Raw genomic sequence first — 16,948 nt, 5'->3', positions numbered from 1 at the left:
CATCCGGAGGTCGATTCGTGAGGGCAAAGGCATCGCGCGCTAGAGTTTGGACCAGATTGAGGTAAGTAATGATTGTAAATGTTGTCCTGAGAGTATAAAACCCCGAATTGCACATCGTTGTGCTATATTGAGGTGACACACATGCTATATGACGAGCGTGGGGTCGTGCACTGTTGGGGATTGTGACTTAGTCCATCCCGAATGATTGTTTTACCTCGTATTTGATTGAAAACTGTTTGCTACCATCTTGATTTGGGCTGAATGCCATATTTGGGCATATTGCCAACTATTTGGACCCTTATGGGGTTTTTACTGATATTTCCTCACTGTTTTGACTTTAAACTTGTGCTCAGTCATGCTATATTCTACTGATTTTCATAACTCAACCATGTTTACTCTATTTTAACATACTAAATAATATTTCAAATAATATTTTGGTCTGAGCATCATGGTTTATTGTTGCTCGAGTGGTTTATGAGATTTTGACTGAGTAAGGCCAAAAGCCTTTGTTGTGAGGATATTTTTCGGTCGAACTGCATGCTGCAACAGTGATACACTTATTATGATTATGAGGCCGAGGGCCTGAGATTTGTACGCCACGAGGAGGCTTGTTGATATGAGGCCGAGAGCCTATTGATGATGCCACGAGATGGCTTGATATTGCGCTTGGGCCGTAAGGGGACCCTCCAGGGGTCTGTACACCGCTAGTGAGCGCGGGCTAGGAGGCTGGTATTGTTTCTGAGATATTGCCCGAGGGGCAGATTTGTTGATACTGTGCCAGAGGGGCAATCTTTTATGTGTTTATCTTTTCTATTTGCCTGTCATTGCTTCCTTATTGTTAAAAAGGAATTTTATGAAGTTTAAACTGAACTCAGTGATTTTATACATCTTTACCGCTTCACTGTTTTTACTGGCGTTTACTACTTCCTTATAGCCTGTTATGTGCCTTACATGATTTCTTACTTCTCAGCCTTTATTTATGATTATTACTCACTGAATTGGAGTACTCACTTTACTCCTACACCCCGTGTGCAGATTCAGGCATTGCAGATCCTGCTTGCAAGAGTTGAGAGCTCCCGACAGATTTCGGAGTTCACGAGGTAACTTCTCGGTGTCCGCAGCCCCGTGCTTCTCCCCTTTTATCTCATTTCTTTCTCTTTCAGTTATTCTGTAATAGCTTTGTAGACACTTCATACTTGTATTAAATTGATATTTGTTCATGACTGGTGACACCCCATTATCGGGTTGTTTTGGGTTTTATTTTCGCAAACTATAATGTTCACCGCTTATTATTTATTTTATCAAGTTTAAGACTTAATACCTACTGTTTAATTGCTTAAAACAGAAATGGGAAAGTGTCAGCTGGCCTTGTCTTCATGATATGCGCCATCACGATCGGGTCCGGGTTTAGGGTCGTGATAGTAAAATTTGCCTTTAGGGTTCTTATGTCTTTATGTTCATTGAGTGGGAAGTTTTTTCAATATGATTGGATTTCCTAATTGCTTGTTTCGCCTCTATATGCTCTATATGACGTTGTTAGCTTTTCTCTAACTCTTACTCATTACTTGGCCCTTATTTTCTTTAACTGAAGTGTTTGTCCTCCTTATTGTTTTGTTATCTCTTAATTGTGAATTCCTCCAAGACCCCGTGCATATATGTTATGTGTAGAAATTGTTAGGGTTGCCAGTGTAGTTATCTTGTGCCTTATATGTCTTGTTGTTTTGTAAATGTTGTGGTGCTTCTTGGTTTTTCCGCGATTCTCTTGTTGCCGTGAACTCATACTCTTGGCAATAGAAATCCTTGTGATTGGGTTGTTGAATTGTTGTTGTTGTTAATTTAAAACTATGTCGAATTATTGATATGTTGAGGAGGAATAAGCGAGAATTGATGTTGTCTGGTGGGATCGGGTTGCATGCTGCAACAAGGAGTAATAAGGGTGGACATGCTATCGCATCCCGTTTTCTCCTTCGCGGGGAAGTTTCCTAGACTTTTGCCCCACAGAATCACATAGCAACCCTCCCCTTTTACTAGTTGCCCCAATATCTGTTTATAAAGGATTATTACAAACCAGGATTTACATCAATGAGAAGTAAACTTATACTATATAGAGCCTGAAGCAGGCCCAAAATAAACCTGGGAGTACCAGGCCTTCAGAGTAGTCTCAAATGCCTAGAAATCTCATAGCCAACAAGTGTCCAAGTGTGTCAGAGTTCCCTAAGGACCTCAAGGATCCCGGGCAGTGCTCTTACCAAGACCTTTCTCAAATAGGGACTGGTTATGTGCAGTGTGGAAGGGCCAGCCCTAGTATGCCAGAGTTCAGAGAGATCTCAAGGATCCCCAAGCAGTACACACACCAGAGGGGCAGAACTTAATAATCTAAGAGTAAAGTGAGAGTGCTTGACACGTTTTGAAAGATTTAGTGAAAAAAGTATAGAAATAACTCTAAGAGTGAAAAGGTTTTCTGGAATAGAAACTAGTATGGTAGTAAAAAAACAGTTTGAGAAGAGTACCAAAACACTTTTGAAAACAGCCAACAATCAATTGGTCATAAAACATCCATATTCAGGAACACTTATCAAACCGATCTCACATCAGGGTAAAGGGATTGGGGACACATAGAGTTTATATTTTTAAAGAGAACACATGACAGGGCTTAGGGAGGCATATAGTTAACAAAATGCATTAAACACTTAGAAGCTTATAGAATTAACAGGTTAGTCATGATGGTAGGTAATAGAGCCATGTTGAAAGCAAAGAAACACTGGACAAAATCAAACACACAACTAGATTCAATCGAATGCCTTAAAGATTAGGTAACTAACATGATTTCCTCAGGGAAGGAGAATAGACAAGGGTGAATAGACATGCTGGAAAAACATCAAATGGACAACTATAGTTTGTACATGCTAATTACATATTGAACAAAATAGGATGACACATGCTAAGTAAGTGTCACACCTCCTATTTCTACCACCTAGAAGGGTATAAGGGAGTGTTTTTCAATTTAAGTGACAATCGAAATAGGATTATTTATTTAAAATTTAGAGTCGCCACTTGGGATAATTTATGGTGTCCCAAGTCACCGGTTTTAAATCTTGAATTGAGGAAAGATTGACTATGTTTTACCGTCCGCGAACACAGAAATCCAGGTAAGGAATGCTGTTAACCCGGGAGAAGGTGTTAGGCATTTCCGGGTTCCGTGGTTTTAGCACAGTTGCTCAACTATTATTATTAGCCTATTTATTTGATTTTAAAACATCTTTGAAACCTATGTGTATTTTATTTTTTTAAAACCGCTTTTAATAACCCAATTATTATATAACTAATTATTTGATTGTACGTTGAGAGTCATGTCACGGGAACCGTACCCATGATCCATAACATGTTTATTTTATTAACAAGATTAAATTGTAGCCGGATCACATAAATGTACCCCCGAATTTTTAGAAATTAAGCGTCACGACCACGTCAAGGGAACCGTACTCGTAGCCATGATAATTATTTAATTAACGCACCTAAAGCAACTACGAAAGTTCGAAGCATTTTCTAAACTAACTTTGCAGTTATGTGAGAGCCATATGTTATGAATTTTATTTGTGTATGGCGCACCTCAAATTATTTTAAAGAAAAGGTTTGTATATATTTTTTGAAGGCAAACTAAAGACCTTCCTACTTATCTAATTTAAAAAACCAAGTACTACAACCACGTCACCGGAACCGTGCCCGTAGTTGTAATAGTTTAATTACGTGCCTAAAGCAAACTACGAGATTCACCTTTTTTAGTATCTAAGTTATAAATACGAGGGCCATAGGTTATATGATTCAAATGTATGAATGTCACGCCTTAAACTATTCAACTAAATAAACTAGGATATTCATATTTGGAGCTAATTAGAAATTAATAATCGCAACTACGTCATGGAAACCGTACCCGTAGTCGTTATATTTTAATTACGGGCCTAAAGCAAGTTACGAATGTTCATGGATTTTTGCTAAAACTTATACATAATCAACAGGTAAAAAAATGGAAGAATTGGTGGTTCAGGGACCTTGATCAGGGTCTCTATGGAAGAAGCAGATTAAGATGAAAATTTGGAAAGCTTGCCTCTTTCAACTTGGAGCCATGACTGAGGATTAATAGATTTAAGGTGTGTTTCTTTACAAAATTCTGAAGAAAAGAAGGTTCTCATGGGACATAACAAATTAAATAAGTCCTAGATCCCCACAGTAGCCCAAATGTTCTTCCCAATAAACTAAACTAATAGCTCTACCATTCAGAATCACAAGACTAAGATGTAGAGTAAAATTGCAACTGTACTTGTTGAGATCAAAATCACAGTTTTAAAAGATAAACATAGAATCTCCCTATGCTGAGGAAGGAAGCAATCAAGGTGATCAAGGTGACAAGCATAGTTTTAAAATGCCAATATATTAACTGATCAAGGGGACAAGCACACCTCCAACAATGAAAACAAAATAGCTATTATTTCAAAACTAGAGGTACGCGACAAAAGATAGCAAGGAGATAATCAGATAAACTCAAACTTCAGGTACAAGAACCAAACTCCAAAATGTCATCTTAACTTGAACTAATTCCACCTGGAACAACATTAACTAGTGCCTTTTACATATCTAGAACTATGATGCTAACTGTAAATATCTCTATGTTAAAAATAATACAAAACAAACCATTGAAATCCATGTTTTTGCAAGATTACTCAGGTTTCAAACCCATGATAGTACTAGTACTACATGAGTATACAACAGAACATCAGAATCAAATAAGCACGTAGCTCAAATCCCCCTCCGGATATTACAAACATATGCCAAACCATTCCAGGGAAACAATGGGACTATCCAATGAATTAATTAACACACAAGGGCCATTGAATGATAACATGATTTAGATGCATCAAATATATCCTAAATTGACGAAATAAAACTCACTGAAAATTTCTACTCAACAATGAACCTATCAAAAACAAACTCACCCTGCTGATTTCCTTTGGCTGATTAGCAATCACAAAACCAAGCAGAACTCAGATAAATACAAAAACTAAATAGTAAATCAGAGCTGCTGCAGGCCAACCAATGCAGAATTTACACTCAAAGTTGTGCAAATAGGTTGCCTAGACAGTGCAGTAGGGCAGATTTTCAGCAAAGTAATCCTAGGCTAACTCAAAAGTTAATTCAAGTAAACATACTAATTTTCATGCTTAGATACGTGAAAAAAGAGTCATGGGCATTATTTAGCATTATCGGCATTTTTATGATAAGGGCGGAAAACTTCAAGCGACATTCTCAACACTTATTTAAAGTTCAAACCCAAACCAGACAAGCAGAAATATTCACGATAGTGGCAAGCAGTGACATGATGCCTTCACACTTTGCTAATGATAGCCCAGCTAGTTAAGGTGTCCAACAGACTTCACCTTAAGCAAATAAGATGGATTTCAACATGCCTCAAGGTGGTAAATTGAAACAGCTAAGCAAGTGATGAACAGAACATTCTTTTCATGAGAGCAACTCCATTAGAAACTGATACCATCACAAATTCGATTTTCATACTCATACTATGATGTTCAAAATCAAGCAAACCTATGATTTAACCTCCAAGTTTCAACAGACAAGAGAAGCTTTACATTAACAGACCAGCCAACTATAACATGACAACTTTGCAAATATTAGGAGAACCAGTCGACCTAAACTAACAGTAATGTGACACCTTTCAGGAATCCATACAATCTCAAAGTTGAACGCAATCGTTCATTTGAAAATGACAAAATCTTGACTCAAATGATAACTCGACGCAATAATAACAGTTAAAGCATATAAAGCATAGAGGACGACCACTCAAAATCAACTCTTACTAACTGAACGTACTCAGCACATCACACCATTGAGAAGAGATTCATCAGCAAGAATAACGCATCAAAAATCATTTTCGACTACGAATCGGGACTAAATGATAAACCCAAGCTCGAATTCTTCATGAAGTATGATCACAGAACAAAATAGATCATTCTAGACAGCAAATACACCTTTTGATTCCAAAATTCTAGCGAGGTTCAGTAGCAAATCAGTAGGACAACAGTAGAAACAAAATCGTCGAACTTGAACCTCACGAATATTCAATAGACCTCAGTTAATTTCCATGTTTTGGAACCCAAAATTAGATTGAACACTCTAAATGTTTATGTTTTAGTTGAATTTTAAAAAGAAGTTTTTTTAGAGAAGAAAATGAGAAGCCCCAAAAATCCTTAAACCTTTCCTCACCGATCTCTTTATACCCCAAAATTCTCTGTCTTTTTACAAAATCAGATCCGGTCCTTTTGAAAATAAACCTTTGATGAATGTGGGGCTCGGAGTGAGTGAAATCAATCCAACGCCTCACACTCATCCAACGATCGTTTTCTAGAACCTTCCAATCGCGTGATATATCTCGAATTCGGGCGAGTTAAGGGGGGGGGGGTTGAATCTTTGGTGTCAGAAACCGTTACACCTATATGGCAAGGGGAGAGAGGGGGGAGACACGGGGTGCGAGTTTGGATTCACTAGCCTGAATTTGGACTTAATTGGGGCTTGGTTTGGGTGAGAGAGACGATTGAATAGTGAGTGGCACCGTTTGGGTCTTGGGGATTTAGAGTTCTTGCTTCTTTTGTGTTATTAGTGTTTGGGGACAGGTCAGGCAAGGGAAAAACGGGCAGGTGAGTGTCTTGGGCTGGGGAAGTTTGGGCGACTGGGTTGGGTTTTGGGCTCAACAATCAATTGGCCCAATTGGTTTTAAAAATAGCCCCCTTTTCGGTTTCCCCTTTTCTTTTTTTTTTCTTTTTTTTCTTTAATTAATAAAATCCTAAAATTAACTCCTAAATTAATATAAGTTGTAAAATTAAACTAATTGCCTAGTCACAATAATTATAAAATTACTTAGTACTAAATCAAAAGGAAAAGTCAATAGACTAAAATTAAAACGTGTGATTTTTGTGTTTTAATAAAAGAAATAACTACTAATTAATTCAAAAATGTAAAATCAAACCTAAATGCAATGCGTGGTATTTTGGTATATTTTTTTTATTTTTGATGGAAATTAAATATGGACAAAAATGCAAATAATTTGTGAAATTCTACAAAAATCCTAAACAATTGCAAAAATTGGAAAAAATTATTTTCTTATATTTTATGGGAGTAATTCATATAGGGCAAAAATCACTTGCTCACAGCTACCCCTCTTTTCTCGAAAATACGAAGAGTTTTCACACAAAGATAAAGTGAGCGGATACGAGTGATTTTTGCCTGTTTGAATACTCCGTGGGAAGCATTTTTGAAAGATTTGACCGCACCTTGCTTCCGAGGTTGCCTACATATCCTTGGCCATTAAGGAATCAGGTCAGTGTAGTTCGGGAAGTTTCGGTAGCTGGGACTACCAGGAAGCTATGATTTCACTATTGCTACTGCTGCTGCTGCTTGCTGAACTCCTTATTACACCAAGACAAAAGAAAAGAAACTAGACTAAACTATGATCTATGAATTACAAGAATCCTATCTATACATCTTCAAACTTGATCTTGCAATTTCTGCTGCTCCGTTGACTTGCACTCTCCCGGTAAACTTCCTTTGTTGCTGACTTGAATTGTATTCTGAAGTGAATTCCCTTATTCTCCAGGTGGGCGCCCGATTGCCGATACTTTAAATTGTATTTCCTTGTTCTTCAGGGGGCGCCTGATTACCAAAACTTGAATTGTATTCCCTTTGTTACGTTAAACTGTTTTCCCTTAAAGCCTGTGCTGTCTTCCTTTGAAACTTGAACTGCTTTCCTTGTTCTCCAGGTGGGTGCCTGATTGTCAAAACTTTAACCGTATTCCCTTTCTCTCCAGGTGGGTGCTTGATTGCCAAAACATTAATTGTATTCCCTTGCTTTCCCGGTGGGCGCCTGATTGCCAAAACTTTAACTGTATTCCCTTGCTCTCCAGGTGGGCGCCTGATTACCAAAACTTTAGCTATATTCCCTTGCTCTCCAGGTGGGCGCTTGATTTCCAACACTTGCACTGTTTTTCCTTAAGACTTGAACTGCTTCACCTTGTTCTCCAGCTGGGTGCCTGATTGCCAACGCTTGCCCTGCTTTTCCCTCGAAACTTGACTTGTTTCCCTTGTTCTCCAGGTGGGCTCCTGATTGCTGACCTTGAACCATATTCCTTTGAACATTTCCGCTTTCCCCTTTGTTCTCTAGGTGGGTGCCTTATTTCTAATACTTGAATTTTATTCCTTTCCTCTAAAACTTGAATTATTTTCCCTTGTTTTCCAGGTGGGCTCCTGATTACCAACACTTGAATTGCTTTCCCTTTGTTCTCTAGGTGGGCTCCTAATTACCAACATTTGGATTGCTTTCACTTTGTTCTCTAGGTGGGCGCCTGATTTCCAAAATTTGAATTGACTCGTCTGAAACTGCTACTTTCCTTTTGTTCTCCAGGTGGGTGCCTGATTGCCGAACTCGAATTGTCCTCTTCTTGAAACTGCTTTTCTTTGAACTGTCTTAACTTGTTTCTCCAGGTGGGTGCCTGATTGCTTAGGCTCAAACTGCTTTCCATTCTTCAAACTCGTGTTGTCTTCCCTTGTTCTCCAGGTCGGTGCCTGATTTCAACAAAACAGACAAAACAAACGAAATTTTTCTGCCCCAGTTTGGTAGTCGGGCACATCTGTGAGTGTTTAACTGAATCATGTTACCAGAAAATCTCAAAGAATTTAAAAGCTAGATCCCATTATGCAGGAAGGTACTGAAAACTCCTAGTTAAATGATAATTTTAAAGCTAAATTATATTTCATAAAGGTATGACTTTCGCTAAATCTTGTTATCTATGAAGGTCTCAAAACTAAATCCCATTATCCAGGAGGGTCCTAAGACTTTCCAACTGAGTCTCGTCCCAAGAATGAAAACTTCAAAACCAACTTATATTTCCTTAAAGTAGATCTTATGCTAGATTATGTTACTCATGGATGTTTTGAATTTTAACTAAGTCCCATTGTCTAGGAGGGTCCTAAGAATTTACGGTCGAACCTGTCCGGTATAGCTTTCCTTACGGAGGGTTTCTCCGAAAAAAACAAAATTTTTTGCCCCTGTTTCAATCAAAGAAAAATCTTTTCAGTTTAAAAATGTGGTGGTTAGTTTGCCGCATTCTTGCTGAAGGTGGCCCTTTCGCTGCCGTGCTTTGCTTTGACTGTCCGCCTTGAACTGGCCCAAAATTGTCCTTTCAGACTGAATTTCAACTACAAGACCCTGAATGACCCAAATGGTCTACACTCAACCTATCGTTTTACATTTCTATCCTTCCAATTTGAACTTCTGTATTTTTCACAAAACTCACAAACCATTCGATCGTTTGAACTTTCATTAACACCTTATTTTTCAACTTTTACATCATGCTATTTCAGGAATGCTTTGGCCGCACTTTGCTTTGTGCAATTTTGAAAGTTGGTAGTAAGCTTTGCGATCCTTTCTTTTGCTTTGCAAGGCTAACATTGAAAGAGCCTTAGAGGAGTAGACCCGGAAGGAAATGAAATGCAATGACTTTGAGAGTTCTGAATAGAGAAGAAAATTAAAATAGAAAGACTGTTTGAGGAAGAAAAGGGAAAAAGACTTATCTGAATGGAGATGCTGGCTTCAATGGGCATGACATGCATTTCAAATTAGTCAACCCAGCCTATTCAACCAATCACCTTTCAGTTGTCATACTTTATGACTCGGGATTTCCATAACCCAATTTCTTCACCAAATCACTCACCTTGTTTGGCTCGCGGTGCCCTGAAGGGTTTTCACCAACAAATCTCTCTCATTTGTTCATCTCTCAACTCATCGTCGCCTTACGGTGACCGTGAGGGATTTCACCAATAAGACTCTCTCATTTTCATTTCTCTCATCTTTCTATCGCCTTACGGTGCCCGTGAGGGTTTTCACCAATAAGACTCTCTCATCTTTCATTTTTCCTACTTAGACCGGAGTGTTGCCCTTGATATGAATCACCTCTACTTGCTGGACTTGGTATCTCTTGAAGACTGATCGGAAGATCTTTCTTTGGACCGTAATGTGGCTATTGGATAGGGTTAGAAAGAAAAGGTATCACAAAGCTCAAAACAGCTCAAATGAGTGCAAAATTAAAACTCTCGGAATCAGATTTCTTACAATAACCACAACTTTCTACCCCAGTTTCTTTGCTTGGTGATTTTTGGATTTTTATTTTGATGGGACCGAACCGTGAGGCTGCCTAAGTATCCTTAAAAGGAATCAGGTCGAACGTAATTCATGTCATAGGAATTGCTTTGTTGTTGTTACTTCTCTCTTTTTCCTTTCTTTCTCTTTTTCTCTTTTTCTTTTCCTTTCTTTTCTTTTTTTTTCTTTTTCTCTCTTTTTCCTTTTCATTCATTTCCATTCTTTGCTTTTCTTTTCTCTTCTCTTTTCTTCTTTACCTCTTTACTTACCTTTTGCGTTAACGTTTCTGAATTTCACAACTGATTCTAAAAGAGGGGTATGAAAGAAGATAAATAAGGCTCAAAAGGGGTATTAAAGGATAAAGTGTTTAGATAGCAGAATAAAATGCCTTCGTCATTCCAACCTTCGAAATATGCCAAGTACAAGCAATAATTTAAACCAAAGAAATCATACATAATATCTTTTGACCACATCAGAATTGATAGCCATGTCTACACATTTGCCTTCTATGTCTATTAAATATAAAGCACCATTGGACAACACTCTTGTTATAATGAATGGCCCCTACCAATTTGGGGCGAACTTGCCTTTCGCTTCCGCCTGGTATGGAAGGATGCGTTTCAATACTTGCTGTCCCACTTCAAATTTCCACGGACGCACCTTGTTGTATGCTCTTGCCATTCTCTTTTGATACAACTGGCCATGACACACTGCTGCCAATCTTTTTTCATCAGTCAAACTCAATTGCTCCAGACGGTCTTTGACCCACTCATCATAATCAATTTCGGCTTTAGCAACAATCCGAAGGGATGGAATTTCAACTTCTGCGGGTATCACTACCTCAGTGCTGTATACCAACAAATAAGGAGTTGCACCTACTGAAGTGCTAACGGTAGTGCGATAAACCAACAACGTAGAGGGCAACTTTTCCTGCCATTGCTTGGAACCTTGCACCATTTTCCGAAATATCTTCTTTATGTTCTTGTTGGCTGCCTCGACTACTCCATTCGCCTTGGGGCGGTATGGGGTGGAATTTCGATGTTTAATCTTAAACTGTTGACACACTTCTTTCATCAGATGACTGTTAAGATTGGCACCATTATCTGTGATGATCACCTTTGGTATACCGAACCGGCAAATGATATTTGAATGAACAAAATCAACCACTGCTTTCTTGGTCACAGACTTGAAAGTTTTAGCTTCAACCTACTTAGTGAAATAGTCAATGGGCACCAGAATAAACCTATGTCCATTGGATGTCGCTGGCTCAATTGGTCCGATGACATCCATACCCCAAGCAACAAAGAGTCATGGTACAGACATTGTGTGCTATTCAGATGGCGAAAAATGAATCAAATCTCCGTGTAATTAGCATTGATGACACTGGCGCACAAAACTGATGCAATCTCGCTCCATGGTAAGCCAATAATAACCTGCTCGGAGGATTTTCTTTGCCAGAACATACCCACTTATATACGGTTCGCAGACTCTAGAATGCAGTTAGATCATGATAGTAGTGGCTTGTGTAGCATCTATGCATCTCAACAATCCAAGATCTGGAGTTCTTTTGTACAAAACTCCTCCACTAAAGAAAAATCCGCTTACCAAATGTCGAATTGTTCTATTCTGATCTCTGTGGCTTGTACTCGATACACCCCGACCTGATGTACTCCCTAATATAATGGAACCAAGGTTCACCGTCAAGTTCTTTTTCCACTATATTACAGTAAGCATGCTGATCGCGGACCTGAATATGCAAAGGGTCAACATAAGACTTTTTTGGATGATGTAACATCGATGCCAGAGTAGCCAAGGCATCGACAACCTCATTATGGATCCTTGGAATTTACCTGAATTCTATAGATCAAAACTGTTGGCAAAGATTATGCAGACAATGTCAATATGGTATAAGCTTTAAATCTCGTGTCTCCTATTCTCCTTGAATCTGGTGCACCAGAAGGTCCGAGTCTCCCAAGACCAAGACTTCCTGGATTCCCTTATCTATAGCTAGCCTTAGTCCCAAAATGCATGCCTCATACTCAACCATGTTGTTGGTATAGTAGAAACGCAGCTGGGCCGTAACAGGGTAGTGATGCCCTATTTCGGAAATAAGCACTGCCCCTATCCTGACACCTTTCATGTTGGCAGCCCCATCAAAGAAAAGTTTCCAACCGGGCTTTTCATCCTTCTCGACCTCGTCGATATTCATTACCTCTTTATCAGGGAAGTAAGTCCTCAAAGGTTCATATTCTTCATCCACCGGGTTCTCGGCCAAATGGTTGACCAAGGCTTGGGCTTTCATCACCGTCTGAGTCACATATACTATATCAAACTCTATGAGTAAGATCTGCCACTTTGCATGACTTCCCGTGGGCATGGGCTTCTGAAAGATACACTTTAAAGGATCCAGGCAAGAGATGAGGTAAGTAGTGTAGGATGACAAATAATGCTTCAACTTCTGTGCTACCCAAGTCAAGGCGCAACATGTCCTTTCAAGGGGAGTATACTTAACCTCGTAAGATGTGAACTTCTTGCTGAGATAATAGATGGCTTGCTCTTTCCTGCCAGTGATGTCATGCTGACCTATGTCACAACCAAATGAGTTGTCCAAGACTGTCAAATAAAGAATCAAAGGTCTCCCAGGTTTTGGCGGGACCAACACAAGTGGGTTTGACAAATACTCTTTGATCTTATCAAACGCTTCTTGGCATTCATCAGTCCATCTGACCGCAACATCTTTCTTTAGCAGCTTAAAGATGGGATCACAAGTTGTCGTAAGCTGAGCAATAAACCTGCTGATGTAGTTCAGCCTCCCTAGCAGAGTCATCACCTCGGTCTTGTTCTTTGGCGGTGGCAATCCCTGGATAGCTTTCATTTTTGAAGGATCCAACTCAATGCCCCGCCGGCTGACTATGAACCCCAATAGTTTCCAGATGGAACACTAAACACACACTTTGTAGGGTTGAGTTTAAGATTGTACCTGCGGAGCCTCTGAAAAAACTTTCTCAAATCTCTGACGTGGTCGGACTACTTCCTGGATTTTATGATCACATCATCCACACAAACCTCAATCTCCTTGTGTATCATGTCATGGAATATGGTAGTCATTGCCCTTATATAAGTTGCCCCAATATTTTTCAAACCAAAAGGCATGACCCGGTAGCAATATGTTCCCCACGGCATGATGAATGCCGTCTTCTCTGCATCTTCCTCATCCATTAAAATCTAATGATATCCCGCATAGCAGTCCACAAAGGACCCAATATCATGTTTGGCACAATTATCAATCAAAATGTAGATATTTGGCAGTGGGAAATTATTCTTTTTGCCTTGCTTTATTGAGGTCACGGTAATCAACACAAACTCTAGTCTTACCATTTTTCTTTAGCACAAGCACAACATTGGCTAACCACGTGGGATACCGCGTGACTCGAATGACCTTTGCATCAAGCTACTTTGTAACTTCTTCTTTAATCTTCACACTCATGTCAGTTTTGAACTTTATTAACTTCTGCTTAACAGGAGGGAATGCTGGATCGATCGGCAATTTGCAGACCACCAATTCGGTACTCAAGCCTGGCATGTCATCATACGACCATGCAAAAATATCCTTATACTCAAACAATGCTTTAATTATTTCTTCCCTGATTTGCGGTTCAAGATGGACAATTATCTTAGTTTCTCTGACATTATCTGGATCCCCTAGATTGATTGCTTCCATTTCATTCAGATTAGTCTTGGGTTTTTCTTCAAAATGACTTAGTTCCTTACTAATCTCTTCAAAGGCCTCATTCTCATCATATTCTGATTCATCATCACACTCTATTTCTTGGATTATTATTTTAGAATTAGATTGACTTTTAAGACTAGGCCGAAGATTCCTTATGCATGTCATATCATTGAAACCCGCATAAAAAGAACTGTACAGAGAACAAAAGAAAACAAAAATAAAACTATCAGGAGTGATAGAAAGGGAAATTGCATTTCATTAAAATAAAAGATAACAGGGTTTGTACATCAACAAGCGGAAAATAAAAGTCTAGGTCACAACACTGGAATGACCCAGATAGAAAGGAAAACAAAACAAACTACCAAGACTCCTTCCGGGTAGGGAGATGAGTAGCCTTCCAATTCCTAATCTTTGCACTCGGCCCGACGAACTGCACGTCCACTTTGCTAGAACCTTCTCCAATTTTCACCATGTTCACATCATCAAACAAACTTTGGAACCTTTCAATTAACTCCTCAACAATGTCAACCACAGAACTTGGAACTGTAGTCACTGGGCGTTTCCTGGCACCGGGCTTGACAAAAAACCTGGAGAGACGCGGAATAGGCTTTGGAAGTACCCACGCCTTCTGCTTCAACTTTTTAGCCCTTTTCATCTCTGACCCTGTAGGTTTGAATCCAAGACCGAACGTACCCAAATTTTTAGGGAGGGACATTGGCTATATGATACCCTGCAGGGATGCACCGAGACCTTTGCCTGGCACAAAACTGTTTTTCAACATTTCAGAGGCCACCATGACTGATGCAGAAGTTATCTTTGGAGTTGGAAAACATTTCCCCTCTGGAACTTTCACGACCAGCATTGTTTCAAAAACTTGATAGACCCAAGGCCTTTTGTCATCTTCAGCCTCAATAAACGGGACAGGGGCATCACTATGAGCACACAAGTTATCTTCACCATGCACGACAATCTCCTTTCTATCCCATTCGAACCTGACCATCTAGTGCATAGTGGACGGGACTGCTTTGGCGGCATAAATCCAAGGTCGACCTAATAGCAAATTGTAAGAGACGACTACGTCCATCACCTGGAACTCCATGGTGAATTCCACCGGTCCTATTATCAATTCAAGCACTATATCACTAACCGAGTCTTTCCCTCCACCATCAAAACCTCGGACGCAGATGCTGTTCTTGTGAATCCTCTCATCATCAACTTTCAACTTGTTCATAGTAGATATGGGGCAAATGTTTGCACTAGAACCATTGTCAACTAACACCCTGGTGACCACAAAATCTTCACATTTTACTGTAAGATAGAGAGCTTTGTTGTGTTTAGTACCTTCCACAAGCAACTCATCATCAGAGAAAGTGACCCTGTTCACCTCAAATATTTTGTTGGCAATCTTTTCCAGGTGGTTTACTAAAATTTTGTCGGGAACATGAGCTTCGTTCAGAATTTTCATCAGGGCCCGACGATGCTCATCCGAGTGGATTAACAATGATAGTAAGGAAATCTAAGCGGGCGTCTTTCTCAACTGCTCCATGATGGAATAATCTTGTACCTTCATTTTTCTTAGAAACTCCTCAACCTCTTCTTCAGTGACTACTTTCTTTACTAGAACTAGATTCTCTCTGGATGTTTTAGCCTTTCTTAACTCTTCTGGGGCAAAGCATCTCCCCGAACGAGTTAATTGGGCCTCATTGACTTCTTCTTTAACCTCCTTTCCCTTATAGGTCACAATCACCCATTCATAGTTCTATAGGATAGCCTTGTTGTTGATTACCGACAACTGGGTTACAGGCTTGATGATGAAAGGATCCGTACGGGCACCCTCTACAATGACAGGCTTGTTTGCCAACCCTAGCAAGACCACTTTTGACTTTTCTCGCTTTGATACAATATCACTTGGAGATCTTTTCTTAACTACCACAGATGGTTCGCCATTTGTCATGCTCAACTTGTTCACTGATCCTTCAACCGTCGTTTTTTCAGTTGACTTGACCTCACTGGACCAAATCATCATGACAGATTATGAAGGCTTCTTGGGCTCCCCCCTTTGTGAATTATCTCGATCATGTTCGTTTCCTGATGAGTTGGCAATGGGTTCTGGTTGATGTTGGGTGCCTCTGGGTTTGGACTCCAATCTGCTTTGTGTCAATGAGATCCTGGATAGCATTTTTCAAGTGCCAGCACTTCTCCGTATCATGCCCCGGAGTACCAGAACAATATTCACAACTTATAGAGTAATCAAGATTTTTTGGAGGAGAGTTTGGTAATTTCGACTCAATTGGCCTCAACATATCCAACTGCCTCAATCTATGGAACAAATAGGTATAAGACTCCCCCAATAGGGTGAAAGTTTCTTCCACTGCAACCTTTCATTTTTGAATGCTGGATTGGGTCGAAAACCTGGGTCGGTAGGGTTTCCGGTAGGCTCATGGGGGTGGATAAGCATTTTGTGGAGCTGGGTAGGTGTTTTGTGGGGCTGGGGCATGCCATTGTGCGTAGGCAGGAGGTTGAGTATATGTTTGGGCGTGGTGGACAAAAATATGGGAGTCTGGTGATGGGAAGTAGTGTTGGGGTGGATTATATGAGATTTGGGTGTAGGTTCGGTGATGGGGTCGAGGATGGGTATACTGGTGTGACGGGCCCCTAGGTCCAAATTATGATCCTGAATAAACTGTTGCCACATCTTCTTTCTTTTTCTTTCCAATCACTCCCCCAGTACCGTTCTGAATGGCTTGGGTAGTTTCCTTGATAGCCGAGTAACTCATGATTTTTCTTGATATAAGCCCTTCTTCCACTATACCACCCATCTTCACTACCTCGTTGAAAGACTTGCCTATGGCCGATATCAGATGGCCAAAGTAAGTAGGCTCCAAAGCTTGCATAAAGTATACCACCATTTCGCTCTCCTCCATCGGGGGGTTAACTCTTGCCGCTTGTTCTCTCCAGCAAAAACCATATTCTCTGAAACTTTCACTAGGCTTCTTCTTAATCTTTGTCAAAGACAA

Source organism: Nicotiana tabacum, chromosome 8, assembly GCF_000715075.1.
Source record: "Nicotiana tabacum cultivar K326 chromosome 8, ASM71507v2, whole genome shotgun sequence".
NCBI classification, from domain to species: domain Eukaryota; kingdom Viridiplantae; phylum Streptophyta; class Magnoliopsida; order Solanales; family Solanaceae; genus Nicotiana; species Nicotiana tabacum.
Note: the sequence above shows the minus strand (reverse complement) of the source record.